Here is a 19,040-nt window from a genome sequence, read left to right on the forward strand (position 1 = left end):
GATATTGTCCGTTTTGGGCCAACCCCGCACAGTTTTTCCTAAAATGCCTCACACCATTAAAAGATCCCTACACCTTATATATAGGCTCTCAATCCTTTCAACTACCAATGTGAGACTTTGTTCGCACACCTAACAATCTCCCTCTCAAACTAAGTTCCACGTAGCCCAATACCACGATTCACGGGTCTCCCCCTCGAACTAAGTTCCATGTGACCCATTGCCACGATTCGTAGGTCAATTTTCGAGATTCACCGTGTGCCACCCACAATGTTAGAGTATTATGGCAACCGAAGCCCACAACTAGCTTCTTCTTGTGTGCATACCGCCCCTCACCATCACTTTGCCATTTTTATATTCGTCCCGCTGAACCTGGGCTCTGATACTAGTTATTGGGTTCAACCAGCCCAAAGATACTTTTAACATGGTGTGATATTGTCCGCTGGGCCAAGCCTGCACGGTTTTCCCTAAAAGACTTCACATCATTAAGAGTTCCCTACACATTATATGTAAGCTCCCAATCCTTTCAGCTATCAATGTGGGGCTTTGTTCACACACATAACATATATAACATACATAAATGTATATATATATATACCAAAGAATATACAAAAGATAGATAGTTTTTTTTACATTTTGTCGGCTATTATTTTGAGAGCAGCTATCTATTATCATTTTCTTGTTTTTGAGCAAAGATCACTTTTAGCCTGCGGTCAAAACTATTTATTTTTTATCTCCGTCAGTAATGAGATTAGGTAGGATGAGAGTCGTTTGTAGATTTGGCATATTGGGTGCAGAATAGGTGGATTTTGGGCTCTTTACACATACATTCCAAAACTTAATGAATAATCGTATCGCAAAATTTTAGGTCTAATGAATGATTAAGTTTGAATTTTAGAGAATTTTTTCCCTGATCTTTCGAAATTTCTGCCTAATAATTATAAAGCTTCTCTGTTCTATCTTATAACATTGACGACAAGTTGATCTTTGAAGGTATTTCTTCTCGACAAGCTTCCTTTCTCTTTAATTTGAACAAAAAAGTTGATCTGTTTCTTTTTCTTTTTTAAGCAGTTAATCCAATTAATAGCATTTTTTATATTTAATTACTCCTAATTAATATCTCTTTTGAAAAGCAAAAACATTCCGGAATTGTTATTAGCTACCACACATTGGCGGAGCCTGAAATATTAGTAAGAGAGTTCAAAATATATAGAAGTAAACATATGAATAGATGTGTCGTCTTTCAATCTTTGTCGTAAGTCATGATTAATTATGTATGACTAAAATATCAGGGAAAAGTCCTAGTCGTGACCATAGTTCGTGATAATATTTCGATCAAAGTACTAATTGTTGACCATAGTTTGTGATAATATTTCGATCTCAAATACGACAGGAGTTATTTAATTCTAGGCAGGGCCGGAGCTAACATTTGGTTTTCGGGTAAATCCTGCCTTCGCCTCTAATTTTAGGTAAACTATGAAAGCTATTCTTATTTATTTAATTGATTTTTTTTGTTGAAGGTGTTTCGTCAAGTATATAAGGAACTTTCTTCATCGTTTCCCTTTCTTACCAAATGGAATAAATCCAACAAATAATACTACCATAGCCATGATGTTACTCGTAAAAGTAAATACTACAAATGTTTCAGTAAGAAAGATATAGGAAATGTCCCAGCCCTTTTATATGACTACAATTATTGACCACTAATATGTTACAATTTCCTAATCTGATGATAATGATATTTTTCTGTTTCATTTAATATCTGAGCAATTCAGGTACAATTGATTGATGTGAGTTATTTATTTATTTTAAAGTCTTTATCTGCCATCATACGCTGAACTTTCTTCGTAATTATGTTCTATTTCTTCGGGAATTTTTTTTCATTAATATTTTGTATTTTATTGATGCTTTATAAGTGATGTTTCGGTTTGAAAACTAACTTTCTCCACAATTAAAATAACATAAACATTTATTTTTTTTATTTTTTCACAAGCTTTCGAAAAAATTAACAATAATTGGGAAATTAAATGTTGTAAGTGGAGACTGAAGTGTAATGCAAACGTCCCATCTTTCAGCATATTTGACTCATAACATGCTAAAACATTTTTGTGGTTGCATAGTATGTAAATTTTAAAGTTAAATTATTTTTAAATATGTAAAGTAATTTATAAGTAGATAGTGCTACTTAAAATTAGATCGAGAGATCATTTGACTCAATGTTGTTCACCACTGGTAGCAGTGACAAGCTTAAAGGAGACATGTAAGTGCAGTTGATGACGATCCAGCCTTCTTCTAAACTCCCCCATTCCCCCTCCCTTACCTAAACAACAATAACAATCCAGTATAATTTCACTAGTGGGATCTGGGGAGGGTAGTGTGTACGCAGATCTTACCCCTACCCTAGAGTAGAGAGGCTGTTTCCGATAGACCCTCGGCTACATCCCTCCAAGAATTCCCCACCTTGCTCTTGGGGTGACTCGAACTCACAACCTCTTGATTGGAAGTGGAGGGTGCTCCCCTCCCTTACATGTTTTACATTAATTCAACGTTCTACATTCTAATAAATAAATAAATTAATTATTTTCTTCGTTCCAAAAAACATGATATTTTTTGGATTTTGAAAGGCAGATGAGTTGTTCTTTGATCATAATTTTTTCATATACCTTTTAAATATTCGGAATTGTTAATTATTGTGGCTTATAATACTTTGTAGTTTTAAAATATAAAAAATTTATTAAAAATGACTTAAAAATTTTATGTCCAAATTCATGATCAAAGTTAAAAAGTTTGACTCTTGAAATCCAAAAAGTTATCATACTAGCAGAGATTTGTTAAGAAATTTAACTTAAAATAACAATATAAAACAAGAAAATAAACTAGGTGTAGAGAGGAAGAGAGAACTTTCTTATTTATTCAAGTGCATGCCTCAATATATACAATTGCATAGAGATTTACAAATTTGAAAGGTTGCTTAAAATATGATATTAACATTTTGGGGGAAGATCATTGGGGAGCTAGGTTATCTACGTGTGAGAGTTATAAATATAATTGTGAGGAGCGGTGGGAGTTATGCGGAACTAGAATTTTAACTTTATGAGTTCTAAATTTTGGAACGATGATTTTAAGTGCTAATAACTGGGCTCCATATTTAATATTCACACATATTTAATAAATTTTTTAATATAAGTACATTATTTAAGCAAAAACTATTGCGTTCGACGGAACACGTATTCCGGCTTCTAGCTCTTCCCTTGGTTATTAACATCACGGAGAGAAGGGTAGTTGGGAACAGTGAACATCCACAGTAATAATAGTTTACAACAAAATTTACTATAGATTTTTACACTTCAATATTGTAGAAAAAACCTTGAAAAGAACCTCAAAACTTTCTTATGGATGTTTCTATTTGAAAAACACACAAAACTAGGTTACAGAGGATATCCTTTTTATATCAACAACTCGGTTGCTTGTCTATTGATCGCCATGCATGCAGTAGAAGCTTCCTCTTGCCGGCCTTTGTGGATAAATATTTTCTAGTTAAAACATAAAAATACAACTGAGAAAGGAATAGGTCACAAGAAGCCAAGCATGAAATATCAAACCAAAAGATCTAAGACATCAAATTCTTCGAAAGCTCATAAGAAAATTAAGTCACCTGGTTTACTTCTTGCGCGTAATATGTACGAGGAAAATGACATAATTAATTAATTAATTGCTCCAACCCTTTAAAAGGACGATGGTTTATACTTTTCAGTCAATTTTAGGGTTGCAATTAAGAAGATGGCCGAGGCAGCCGTTGCTATTGCCATAATTTTTATGTCTTTTACATTTTTTTGTTGTGTATGGGGTATGCTCCGTAAAAAGAATAAATCACGGCAAAGAAATGATCAATCTCGAAGCAGGACAAGAGACGGCAATATGGTTGTTTTAGCAGGAGCCGGTGCTGCTGTTGCTGGCGCAGCCGCTGCAACAACTGTTGCAGCAGCGGACAACAATACCGACGATGAGCGTAAACGGGCTGAGGTTACAATTGACTTAGGAGCTGCTGCTGAGGCAACTGTAACCGCTTCGCAAGGTTGTTGTTGTGGTGGCGGTTGTGGTGGTGACGGTGATGGTGGCGGTTGTGGTGGTTGTGGCGGAGATTAAAAACCTACTTGCTTCTTTCGTGGAATCGTACATACTATGTGAGGTTCAAGTTCACCGATTGCATTATTAAGAGGCTGCTTTTGTTATCCTTAAAATTTCGAAGCATATGTGGAGTCATTGGTTTTATTTTGAGTGATTTCAAAATGTATGTACATTGTTGAAGCCCAAGGAATTATTAGTTGAGTTTTCATATGATTTTCAGTTTCCATGACTTCATCCTTTGAGTATTTATCTTTTCACTTTCCTCTATAGTCTCTTTCCTATTCACCGATTTTGAGTTTCTATAACTTCATCATCCTAACTGCTAGTAATAGTGCCTGTTTACAGGTGCGGATCTGAGTTGGGGGTGGCACGTCACCGGTCGCTCGGATAAAATTTTATATACATACTAGTATTTTTCACAAAAACGCCTAGTAAGAAACAAGTGGCACCCCAAATCACAAAATGACTGAAGGTACCATGGTTGAAGTGCTGAAATTCCATGCACGACAACTGAGATCCAGACTCTCCGAATGCAATTGTTGTTCCCTTTCTGTTCTTTTTTGTTAATTTCTCTTATTTTCCCTTTCTGCTCTTTTTTATTAATTTCTCTTATTTTCTTCATCTTAAATATTTGTTCGTATTTTATTTGGATGGATATAATCTAATCATTTTTTTATTTATATAATATTATTTTATTAATTATAATTTTTTTTAATAACGATGCATTAAAGACATAATATAATATTAATCAGCGACATATAGATGGAAGGGGTGTATCACATATTCGTTTATGCATAAAATAAATTTTAAATTGGATTGAATAAATTCAAAATGGATCGAACCAAATCCAAAACGGATTGAATCGACTGAATGTACACCCTAATTCAATCTTCTTCACTAGTGATCGTTTTACATTAAAATAATGACACCCGTAACTATGAAATCCTGGATCCACCTCTGCCTGTATATCAAAAGTTCGCGAGTTTATATAGTGATTCCTATATCAATGTACATGCCAGTGCTCGTTAATTAGTACGTAAAAGATGATGATGTTGATATTGGACGAGATTTTAGCTTTGGCTAGAGAGTGCTTGAAATAGAACTATCCAATCCAGGGACACGTCTGAATCAATATCAACTCGAGACGTAAAAAGGACATTAAAATTTTTACAAGTATTGAATTTCAAATCCGTAATTTGAATGGTCAATGGGTGCATTAATATTCCAAACTCAGAGAATTACAAATACTGAATCTGTCTTTAATTTGGTCATATAAGCTTCTGGCTAGCTAGTTAGATTTCCACGTATTTAGTTGCAAGGCTAGTTTTCTGGGGTCATCCCCATAAATGAAAGAAAGAAAAGGAAGGAAAGTGTCAAATATCTAAGTCACTTGTGTGATTTGCAAATATGTAGGAAGGAAAAGTATCAAATATAGTAGGATTCATATAGTTAGATTTCGACTATAAAAGGAGAACTTCTGCTCTCATTTTTACACACCAACAAAGAGAGAAAGAAAGAGTGAGGTTTCACAGATAAGGTATAACAAAATAGTCTCTGAGAAAAATAGAGAGTGAGCGATATTGTAGTGAGGTGGGAATATCAAAAGAGAGTTATTTCTTTTGAGTGTTGTAGTGGTCTTTGGAGTATTTTACTCGGACCTACAAAGTGTAAAATTCCTTGCTATAGTGATATTAGTTGCTCGTCTCGGGGCCGTAGTTTTTCCCTTATTCAAAAGGGTTTTTCACGTAAAACTCTTGGTGTCGTTGTCACTCTTTTATTCTTGTTAATACCGTATCTCGGTGCTATGTTATTGTTCCGCTTTTATTACTGTGAATATTATTTCTGTAGGGGGTTTATTCCCAATAACTGGTATCAGAGCACATGTTCTGCTCACTCACAGAAGTACTATTCACTATCGGTAGTACTATACTCGGTAAAAAAAAATGTCTAGAGTAAAGTACGAGGTAGCAAAATTCAAAGGAAATAACGGTTTCTCAACATGGCAAAGAAGGATGAGGGATTTGCTCATCCAACAACGATTACACAAGGTACTAGATATTGATGCCAAAAAGCCTAATACCATGAAAGTTGAGGATTGGGCTAACTTGGATGAAATGGTTGAGTGTGTAATCGGGTTGCGTTTATCAGATGATGTGGTAAATAACATCATCGATGAAGACACCGCACATGGCATTTGGACAAGGTTGGAAAGGCTATACATGTCCAAAACGCTGACAAATAAACTGTACCTGAAGAAGCAGCTATACGCCCTATACATGGGTGAAGGTACGGTTTTTTTTCACATTTAAATGTGTTTAACGAACTAATCACACAGCTCGCCAACCTCGGAGTGAAAATCAAGGAATAAGATAAAGCCATCTTGCTATTAAACCCGTTGCCATCTTCGTACGATAATTTGGCAATAACCATCCTGCACGGTAAGACTACCATTAAGTTGAAAGACATCACATCAGCTCTTCTACTCAATGAGAAGATGAGAAAGAAGCCTGAAAATCAAGGACATGCACTCATCACATAAGGTAGAGGCAGGAGTTATCAAAGGAGTTCAAGCAACTATGATAGATCCGGAGCTCGTGGGAAGTCTAAGAACCGATCCAAATCAAGAGCGAGAAATTGCTATAATTGTGATCAGCCAGGTCATTTAAAAATAGATTGCCCAAATCCAAGGAAGGGCAAATGTGAAACTAGTGGCCAGAAGAATGACGACAACACAACCGCCATGGTGCAAAACAATGATAATGTTGTCCTCTTTATAAACGAGGAAGAGGAATGCATGCACTTATCAGGTCCAGAGTCGAAATGGGTGGTTGATACAACATCTTACCATACCACACCGGTAAGATATCTTTTTTGCAGATATGTAGCAGGTAATTTTGGCACTGTGAGAATGGGTAACACAAGTTACTCAAAGATTGCGGGGATTGGTGACATTTTTATCAAGACAAATGTGGGATGCACATTGGTTCTAAAGGACGTGCGACATGTACCTGATTTGCGGATGAACTTGATCTCGGAAATTGCTTTAGACCGAGATGGATGCGAGAACTATTTTGCAAATCAAAAGTGGAGACTCACCAAGAGATCATTGGTGATTGCAAAGGGAGTTGCTCGTGGCAAGTTGTACAGGACAAATACAGAAATATGCCAAGGTGAATTGAACGCTGCACAAGATGAGATTTTTGCAGATTTGTGGCACAAAAGGATGGGCCATATGAGCGAGAAGGGATTGCAGATTCTTGACAGGAAATCACTCATTTCTTATGCCAAAGGTACAATGGTAAAACCTTGTGACTACTGTTTATTTGGTAAGCAACATAGAGTCTCATTTCAGACATCGTCTGAAAGAAAATTGAATATACTTTATTTGGTATATTATGATATTTGTGGTCCAATAAAAATTGAATCAATGGGAGGTAACAAATATTTTGTTACTTTTATTGATGATGCTTCACGAAAATTATGAGTTTTTATTTTGAAAACCAAAGATCAGGTGTTTCATGTTTTCCAGAAGTTTCATGCTATGGTGGAAAGGGAGATAGGCCAAAAGCTAAAGCGTCTCCGAAGTGACAATGGAGGTGAGTACACTTCAAGGGAATTTGAAGAGTACTGTTCGAGCCATAGGATCAGACATGAAAAGACAAATCCTGGAACCCCACAACACAGTGGCGTAGCCAAAAGGATGAACCATACCATTGTGGAGAAGGTGAGAAGCATGCTCAGAATGGATAAACTGCCTAAGTCATTCTGGGGTGAAGCAGTTCAGACAGCCTGTTACCTGATCAATAGGATTCCATCAGTTCTGTTGGCGTTTGACATCCTAGAGAGAGTTTGGACCTACAAGGAAGTGTCATACTCGCATCTGAATGTGTTCGGTTGCAGAGCTTTTGCACATGTACCAAAGGAGTAGAGAACAAAGTTGGATGATAAATCTGTTCCCTGCATATTTATTGGATTTGGATATGAAGAGTTCGGATACAGATTGTGGGATCCTGTAAAGAAGAAGGTCATCAGAAGCAGAGATGTAGTCTTCTGAGAAAGTGAAGTTAGAACTGCTGATGATATGCCAGAGAAGGCCAAGAATGGTATAATTCCTAACCTTATTACTATTCCTTCTACTTCTAACAATCACACAAGTGCAGAAAGTAGGACCGACGAGGTTGCCGAGCAGGGGAGCTACCTGGTGAGGTTATTGAGCAGGGGGAGCAACTTGATGATGATGTCGAGCAAGTGGAGTACCCCACTCAGGAAGAAGAAGAACCTCAACCTCTAAGGAGATCAGAGAGGCCAAGGGTAGAGTTATGCAAGTACCCTTCCATAGAGTATGTCCTCATCAGTGATGAATGGGAGCCAGAATGTCTTAAGGAGGTGCTGTCTCATCCTGAAAAGAACCAGAATGAAAGTCATGCAAGAAGAGATGGAATTTCTACAGAAAAATGGCACGTACAAGGTGGTTGAACTTCCAAAGGGTAAAAGACCACTCGAATGTAAGTGGATCTTTAAACTCAAGAAAGATGGAAATGGAACGCTGGTCAGATACAAAGCTAGATTAGTGGTTAAAGGCTTCGAACAAAAGAAATGTATTGATTTTTGATGAAATTTCTTAGCTGTTGTCAAAATGACTTCTATTTGAACAATTTTTAGCTTAGCAGCTAGCCTAGATCTTGAAGTGGAGCAGTTGGATATGAAAACTGTATTTCTTCATGGAAATTTGGAAGAGGAGATTTATATGGAGCAGCAGGAAAGATTTGAAGTAGCTGAAAAGAAACACATGGTGTGCAAATTGATTAAGAGTCTTTATGGATTGAAGCAGGCACCAAGGCAATGGTACATAAAGCTTGACTCATTCATGAAAAGTCAAACATACATAAAGACATATTTTGATCCATGTGTATACTTCAAATGATTTTCTGATAACAATTTTATTATATTATTGTTGTTTGAGGATGACATTTTAATTGTAGGACAAGACAAAGAGCTGATTGCAAAGTTGAAGAAAGATTTGTCCAAGTCATTTGATAAGAAAGACTTGGGCCCAACACAACAAATTTTGGGGATAAAGATAGTTCGAGAGCGAACAAACGGAAAGTTGTGGCTATCTCAGGAGAAGTACATTGAACGCGTACTGCAACGCTTCAACATGAAAAGTACTAAGCCAGTCAACACACCTCTTGCTGGTCATCTGAAGTTGAGCAATAAGATGTGTCCTATAATAGTGGAGGATAAAGGGAACATGGCTAGAGTTCCTTATTCTTCAGCAGTCAGAAGCTTGATGTATGCAATGGTATGCACCAAACCTGATATTGCTCATGCAGTTGGTGTTGTTAGCAGATTCCTTGAAAATCCTGAAAAGGAACATTGGGAAGCAGTCAAGTGGATACTCAGGTACCTAAGAGGTACTGTAGGAGATTGTTTGTATTTTGGAGGATCTGATCCAATCTTGAAGGGCTACACGGATGCTGATATGTCAGGTGATCTTGATAATCGTAAATCTACTACATGATACCTGCTCACATTTTTAGGGGGAGCTATATCATGGCAGTCAAAGTTGCAGAAGTGTGTTGCACTCTCTACAACTGAATTAAAGTATATTGCCGCTACTGAAGCTGGCAAGGAGATGGTTTGGCTGAAACGGTTCCTTCAAGAGCTGGAATTGCATCAAAAGGAGTATGTCATCTATAGTGACAGTTAAAGTGCAATATACTTGAGCAAGAACTCTATGTACCATGCAAGAACAAGGCATATATATTTGAGATATCATTGGATTCGTGAGTAGGTGGAGAACGAATCTTTACACGTCAAAAAGATTCACACGAGTGAAAATCCTGCTGATATGTTGACCAAGGTGGTACCAAGAGACAAGTTTGAATTGTGCAAAGAACTTGTCGGCATGCACTCAAGCTATAAGTCCGGTGCTCCCTCCTTCAGGTGAATGGGTCTGGAGGGGGAGATTTGTGGGGTCCATCCCCACAAATGAATGAAAGAAAAGGAAGGAAAAGTGTCAAATATGGTAGGCACTTGTGTGATTTGCAAATCTGTAGAATGGAAAAGTGTCAAATATAGTAGGCTTGAGAGAGTGAGGCTTCGACTATAAAAGGAGAGCTTCTGCTCTCATTTCTATACACCAACAAATAGAGAAAAAAGAGTGAGGTTTCACAGACAAGGTATAAGAAAATAATCTGTGAGAAAAATAGAGAGTGAGCGATATTGTAGTGAGTTAGGAATATCAAAAGAGGGTTATTTCTTTTGAGTGTTGTAGTGGTCTTTGGAGTATTTTACTCGAACCTACAAAGTGTAAAATTCCTTGCTATAGTGATATCAGTTGCTCATCTCGGAGCCGTGGGTTTTTCCTTATTCAAAAGGGTTTTCCACGTAAAAATCTTGGTGTCGTTGTCACTCTTTTATTCTTATTAATTACTGTATCTCGGTGCTACGTTATTATTCCGCTTTTATTACTGTGAATATTATTTCTGTAGGGGTTTATTCCCAACAAGTTTTTCATATCTCCTAACAAATTACCATAGGTGTTATTTGGAGAATTACATGATGAACACTATCTTTAGGCCTGATGTAAGAGAAAGACGCAGTTGATCCAGCCTTCTAAACTCCCCCCTTCCCCGGCTTTAATTTTTTACCCTCGACGTTCTACATTCTAATAAATAAAGGGAAAATAGTTAAGTAATTTGCTTCTGTAATATTCGAAATTGAACGACTTTATCCTAATTAAATTATTGATCTATCATTAATTCATTATCCACGTTGTTAGAAAAAAGTCCCGCTTTTACCTTGACGCACATCAGAGTTCCAACCCGAGACAATTCTAAACCACAGTCAAGATTAATTGCTAAATTTAGACCTTTTTTCACAAAGAATTTAGATATATGAGTTCACCTATTTCACGCTAAGAGAAAGAACCAGATGATTTGCCATGGCAAGGATATATATGATGGACCAAAATTGAGCATTTTTGGATAATATAAGAGTAAATTTGGATATTTTTTTCTTAAATAAATTAAATTAATTATGTATATCTTAATCTCAAACTAGTTGGAACTTACTACAAAATCTTTATTGTTTAGTGCAATATTTAGAAAAAACTTTAAAAGAACCTGAAAACAGATACCACATCTTCCGCTCCAGATTATCTTTGGACCCCCCTTTTCCTATATTTAAATAGCCTCCTTCCAATCAAGTCTAGCTCAATCTGTATCCACAAATACAATTATAGTGTGTGTATAGGTAAAATAATATTAGGTTTTAAAGATATATAAAATATATTGAGCACTCTTAGAATTTTTTTCACTTCTTTTGAGTTTGAATACCCTTGAAGAAATTCCTAATTTCGCCGCTAATTAAATGGGAAATCATTTCTTATGGCTGTTTCTATATGAAAATCACACAAGACTAGGTTAGAGAGACTATATCCTTTTTATTCCAACAGCTCATGGTTGCTTCTATTCCCACATGTTTAGGCGCAAAAGAGTCTATTAAAGAATGTTTAACTAAGAAAGGAATGGGTCAGACAATGCTAAATATGAAATATGAAACATCAAAAAGCTCATAGGCAATTAAGTCGTCTTGTTTACTTCTTATACCTAATATATAATATAAAGTATGTAACAGGAAAACGATATTCTTCCTCCTAATCTTTAAAAGGATTGGGCTTTGCTGAAGGAGTATTGTGTGGGCTAAAAGTAGTCATAGTTCACTACTAGAAATTCAGGAAAAACCGACCGAGCGATACCGACCAACATTGGTCGATCAACAAAAGCGACCAAAAAATCGTCCAAAACTGACGGAAACTACCAAAAAAATATTTTACATTTTTTAAAAATTACATACCGACTGAAATTGGACGGTATATTGGTCAAACATTTGACCAAAATGGTCGGACTTGCTTAGTCAAAGGACCTTTTTGATTATCGACCAACATCGGTCGGTAATGTGGACCCATATTTTTAAATTTTAATAATTATATTATTATTTAATATATTTTATAAAATTTATAGTTAAATTTACCGACCAAAATCGGCCGGTTATTGCAGGGGAAGATTTTACCGACCAACTTTGGTCCGTAGATGTAATTTCTGAAAAATAACCGATCAACTTCGGTCGGTTCATAGGTCAAACATAACTTTTGAATCACATTAATATTTACTATCTAAATAATATAAATGTAATCCGTTAACACTTTATTTTGTAATATAAATAATGAATACACTAACATATACTATTACAAGCTATATATAGTTAAAGTAGTACAACGAAGTATGTGTGTGTATATATATATGTATAGCCGCATCTAAGAACGCGAAGCGCTATGGCCCAAGGGTCGGGTTCTTTTGGGGATAGACTTGTGAAGAAGCAATAATCTAATTAATATATATAATTGATCATCATCAAATATATCGATTTGTAAATTGATTCATCGACTTATAACTTACTTAGATGCATCGATGAATATTAAAAATAAAACGTCTGGACCTATATCGATGAATATTAAAAACAAACGGTCTCGACCTAGGTCAATTAATCCATGTCACGCATTATTAGTGATGAATGAATGAAATATAGAAGAATTAATACTAAACATCTTTGACATGTATATATGGATCACAAATTAAAGAAACGAAAGAAGTTATTAGCATGAAGTAAACGAGTTAATATAACAATCGACGTAGTAATGTATGTGATTGATCATCACTTACAATATAATATATTTGTGTGTGTTTGTGTGTGTGAAATTACTCATATACTTAATTATAACTTAGAAAATTAACTTAGATAGATAAATACAAAAGGTAAAACGTTTTGACCGATATTTATTAATCTATGTGATTTGTAATTAGTTATAAAACGAATGAATATATAAGACGAATGTGGAATTCAACTAAAATAAACGTCTCATATATATACCTTATTTTTATTATGATTGATTAATTATATATATGTGTGAATACAATATATGCTTATAATTTATTAAAAGTAATTAGTTATTATAATTATTTATAAAGATTATGCTTATAGTTTATAATTATTTATAGTAAATATATATGTGAATAAAATAAATGCTTATAGTTTATAATAAATTTTTATAGTATATAATATTTTAAAAAATAAAAACACAAAAAAATAATTTAGTTTTAAAAAAAAAAAACGACTGAAGTTGGCCGGTTAATGGTCAAACAAAGTCAACGCGCGGTCACTTAGTGTACCGACCGACCTTACCGACCAACATCGGTCGGTAATTCTAATTCCAAATCCTAAATACGGGATTTTTCCCTCATTTCTCTTACTCTCTTCTCAAAATTTTCTAACTCCCCACTCTCTTCTCCCTCACACACACAACACCCTCCCCCTCTCCTTCTCTATTTCCCTCACACTAATCCCATTCCCCACCCTACGTCGCCACTGCCCCCCCTCCCGCTGCCACCGCCGCTTCTCGTTGCTACGGCCTCCACTGCCGCCACTGCTCCTCCCCCTCCACCTCCTAAAATTTTCAGGTTTCGATTTGAAGTTACATTGTTTGTTTAATTTTAATATTTTGTTATTTCGTTATGAATTAGTTAATTATTTAAATTTAAATTTTATTGAAATCTAGGGTTTAGGCCATGTTAAAATTGAATTGAATTGAATGAATTATCTAGGGTGTAAATTCAATGTTTAAGTTTGTATTGACTTGAGTAGTTTAGTTAGAAATTGAATGTTTAACTTTGAATTGAATTATTTTTTAGGATTTGTTCTTGTGAATTAAACTTTTAGGGTATGAATTAAATTTTTAGGGGTAAGTGTTGAACTTTTCGGATAGAGCTTATGTTGTGTGAGAATAATTGAATTGTTTAGGGTATTAATTAAATTATTTAGGGTATGGGTTGAACTCTTAGGATATGAATTGGACTTGGGGGTAATGGTTGAACTTTTTGGATGTGAATTGGACTTTTATGGATAATTGTTGAACCTTTTGGGTGCAATTATTAAAAATTAATTATCTTAATTAAATAAAAATGATTTAATTAATTTATAATTGTAGAATAAATTAAGTAGTTGTAATACTTATGGAAATATCTCAATTTTCTTTTATTTGTATAGATGGAACATCGTACTTGGATGTACAATAGGAATTATCCTAATCGCGGGGATTGCGGGAGGATTTTGTAGAAGGGGTTGATGACTTTATTAGACATGCAATGTCACTTTCATCATATCAAATTGAAGAAGTAATTATGTGCCCTTGTATCAAGTACGATTGTGTGAAGTTTAAAAAACCGAAGGAAGTTAAGCTTCATCTTTATAGGAAGTGGTTTATAAAGAATTACTTTGTGTGGACTAATCATGGAGAGATCGATGGTAGCCGTGGAATATTTTATAACATGGTTGTTGATGAAAGTAGTAAGTCGGTGGAGAATAGAAATCATGATTCTAGAATTCAGGATATGGTTACGGATGCTTTTGGGATGCACTCCGGGGATGAGCCCAATGAAAATGTTGAACAAACTCCTAATGATGATGCAAAACTTTTTTATGAACAGTTAGAGGAAGCTAGTCGTCTACTACGTGAAGGAAGTTCACACTCTGAGATGTTGGTTGCAGTTAAATTACTAAGTATCAAATCTGATTGGAATATTTCTCAAGAGGCCATGGACTCTTTCATTGACCTTATGAGTGAACTAGTTGACCCAAACATCAACTTACCTGGTGATTTCTATAAGGCAAAGAGATTGGTTTCTAGGTTAGGACTTTCGTCGATGAGAATTGGTTGTTGTGAAGATAGTTGCATGTTATATTATAAAGCTGATGCAAATTTAGAAAGTTGTAAATTCTGCGAAAAGCCTCATTTCAAGAGGCTTTCCAGCGGAAATATGGTCGCTGTGAAGGCGATGCATTATTTACCTCTTATACCTAGGTTAAAGAGGTTATATGCGTCGATGAGTTATGCTCCTCATATGAGATGACACTTTAAAAATAAAAGACCACCTAGTGTTCTGTGGCATCCTTCAGATGGAGAAGCTTGGAAGCACTTTGATAGGACATATCCATATTATGCTAGTGAACCCAGGAATATTCGGTTAGGTTTGTGTGCGGATGGCTTCACGCCTTTTTCTATATCTGCGACACCATATTCATGCTGGCCTGTCTTTCTTACACCTTATTATCTACCACCTGAGTTGTGTATGACTAGTCCATATATATTCTTAATTGTATTATCCCCGGTTCACGTAATCCAAAAAAATTGATTGATGTGTATTTGCAACTTTTGATAGATGAGCTAAAACAGTTGTGGTGTGATGGTGTTGAAACATATGACATATCAACCAAGCAGAATTTCAAATTGCGTGCTAATTTAATGTGGACTATTAGCAATTTTCCTGCGTATGGAATATTGTCTGGGAAGCTAGCTTGTCCTTATTGCATGAAAAATGATAAAGCGTTCACTTTGAGATATGGCCGAAAGCAATCATGGTTTGATTGTCACAGTCAGTTCTTGCTTGATGATCATGAGTTTAGTAGGATGAAAATGCATTCAAAAAGAATAAAATGGAATATGATTCACCACCTCCGATACTTTCAGGTGAGGAAATTTGGGAGAGGGTCCAAAACTTCAGTAAAGTTACTGAGGCTCCACCTTCTAGATTTTTCGGATATGGTGTTACTCATAATTGGACGAAATAGAGTATATTTTGGGAGTTGCCTTATTGGAAGGATAATCTTCTCCGACACAACCTTGATGTCATGCATATTGAGAAGAATTATTTTGATAATTTGTTCAACACAATGATGTATGCTAAAGGTAAGACAAAAAAAAACCCGAAGGCTAAAATGGACATACAAGAATATTGCAGGCGACCTGAATTATACTTGTAGACAGCGAACAATGGTATGGTATTTAATTCCAAAGTAAGTTACACATTTACTTTGAAGGAAAGACGACAAATTTGTGATTTGGTTACGAAATTGAAGATGCCTGAGCGTTATGCGTCGAATATAGGGAAAAATGTAGATATTTAGGTAGGGAAGTTGAGCCATTTGAAAAGTCATGACTGTCATGTTTTCATGGAGACCTTAATGGCTATTGCATTTTGTGGTTTTCCTAAAAGAATCTGGAAACCCATCACGGAGATTAGTTTATTTTTCAAAGACTTGTGTTCTACCACCTTAAGGGAAGAAATATTTCCATGTGGTTTCTTTGATGTGATGGAACACTGTAATGACCCGGCCAGTAATTTTGAGTATTACAGCCTTGTTCCCCTATTTACTGCTCAATTTATGCTTTACAATTATTTTATGACTTACCGGGTTAGTTGGTTCATGTCCGGAAGGAATTCGGAGTGAAACGAGACACTTAGTCTCAAATTGAAAATTTAAGTTAGAAAAGTTGACCGGATGTGGACTTATATGTAAACGACCTTGGATTTAAATTTTGATGATTTCAATAGCTCCGTATGATGATTTTGGACTTAGGAGCGTGTCCGAAAAATTATTTGGAGGTCGGTAGAGGAGTTAGGCTTGAAATGGCGAAAGTTGAATTTTGAGAAGTTTGATCGTGGGGTTGACTTTTTGATATCGGGGTCGGAATCCGATTCTGGAAGTTGGAATAGTTCTGTTATGTGAATTGTGACTTGTGTGCAAAATTTGAGGTCATTCGGACGTGGTTTGGGAGGTTTCGGCGTCGTTTGTGAAATTCGGAAGTTTAGAAGTTCTTAGGCTTGAATCCGAGGGTAATTTGGTGTTTTGATGTTGTTTTGAGTGATTCGAAGGCTCGACTAAGTTTGTATGGTGTTATATGACTTGTTGGTATAGTTGGTTAATAGATTGTTTGAAGTTGGAAAAATGCAGCTGAAGCTGCTGCTACTGGTATTTCTGCACCTGCGGAGGGGGAGCCGCAGGTGCGAGGTCGCTGGTGCGCTTGGTAAGCCACAGATGCGGACATGGTGGACCTGGGCTGGAATCGCAGGTGCATAGAAGTGGTCACATCTGCAAGCCCGCAGATGCGAGGCTGAATCACAAATGCGTAAATGAGGAGGGCTGGAAGTGGCCGCAGGTGCGAGGTCTTTTCCGCACCTGCGAGGTCGCAGAAACGGATAGGGAGCGCAGGTGCGGAGATGGTCACTTAAGTGATTTTCCTCATATGCGGAGATTTGTGCGCAAAAGCGGCTCCGCATGTGCGCATTTTAAGCCACAGGTGCGAAAACCTGGGCAGAACCTATAGACAGAAGACTTCGCGAATTTTTGTTCATTTCCACCATTTTCAAGTCGGACCTTGGAGCTTTTGGAGTGATTTTTGAAGGGGATTCAAGGGTATTCACTGAGGTAAGTTGCTTGAGCTCTAATACCCCTAGCTATGGTGTTTTTCCGTTGTTTTCTCACCTAACTAGTAGGATTTTTGAAGCGAAATGAGGGGTTAGGGCTTGTGATTTTGGAGAGAGTAATTTGGGGATTTGGAGGGGGAAATGATATCGGATTTTGATGAATTTGGGGATTTGGAGGGGCAAATGATATCGTATTTTGATGAATTTGGTATGGCTAGACTCGTGAGTGAATGTGCTTTCGGGTTTTGTAATTTTTGTCGGATTTCGAGACGTGGGCCGGGTTCGAGTCTATTTCAGATTTTGGGCTAGATTTCAGTAGTTTTCTTGTGGAATTGATCCTTTTAGCCAATATTGATTATCTCGTACTGTTTGTGACTAGATTTGGGGCATTTGGAGGTCGGTTCGAGAGGAAAGAGCATTCCGAATTAAGAGTTCTATGTTGTTGAGGTAAGTAACAGTTTTAAATCTGGTCCTGAGGGTATGAAACACCGGATTTGTGTCATGTGATTACTTTGGAGGTGACGCACATGCTAGGTGATGGGCGTGTGGGTGTGCACCGAGGGGATTGTGACTTGGTCCGTCCCCTGGAAATTGTAAAGCTGAATAACTTGTGATAGCTATGTGCTTTTTATGTGTTGTGGAAACTTGTCTATAAATCATGTTAGAAACCATGTTTAGGCTATATGTTGGTATTGTTGGGACCCACAGAGGTCGTGTATATGTTAAACTATCTGCTTAATTGTTATTTTGTACTCAGTCACAGTTTACTTGATTATTTTATCCCAGTCTCCATTGTTCATTATTGATGCATCATATCATTATTGTTTGGGCTGATTTCATGATTGTTGATAGACCGAAAGACTGGAGAGATTTATGACTGAGCGAGGCCGAGGGCCTGATTGTGAGATATTATACTATAACACGTGAGTTGTCCGTGCAACACGTGAGTTGTCCGTGCAGATCCTTATATTATACTATAGCATGTGAGTTATCCGTGTGGATCCAGATATTTATACTATGGCACGTGAGTTATCTGTGCAGCACGTAAGTTGTCCGTATAGATTATAGCGCTTGGGCTGTAAAAGCCCCTCCGGAGTCTGAACACTCCCAGTGAGCACGAGTACCCATTGAGTGTGAGTGCTGAGGGATGAGAGCTGAAGTGCTGAGTTGTTGTGACGAGTGGAGTAACTGTTAACCTGAGAGGCTGTACTTGCTTTTCATTTGTTGTTGCACTTAGTTGCTATTTGTCATTGTTGTGAAATTCTCTAAAAGATTTTATACCCGGATTACATGAACTTGAACTGTATAAATTGATTTGACTTAAACTGCTGAATTTGAAAGCATGTCTATTCTCTGTTGGAATTACTGAAAATGAACTATAACTGTGCAGCTCGTCACTATCTTCAGTTTCTTAGTTATTATTGTTACTTACTGAGTTGGTTGTACTCATACTACACCCTGCACTTCGTGTGCAGATCCAGGTGTTCCCGGACATAGCGGGTGTAAATTCTTTCGCGCAGTTAATTTTTCGGAGATTCAGAGGTAGCTGGCGTGTTTTGCAGACCTTGTCTCTCTTTCCCTATCTCCTTG

This window comes from Nicotiana tomentosiformis, chromosome 1 (genome assembly GCF_000390325.3).
Source record: "Nicotiana tomentosiformis chromosome 1, ASM39032v3, whole genome shotgun sequence".
Classification (NCBI taxonomy): domain Eukaryota; kingdom Viridiplantae; phylum Streptophyta; class Magnoliopsida; order Solanales; family Solanaceae; genus Nicotiana; species Nicotiana tomentosiformis.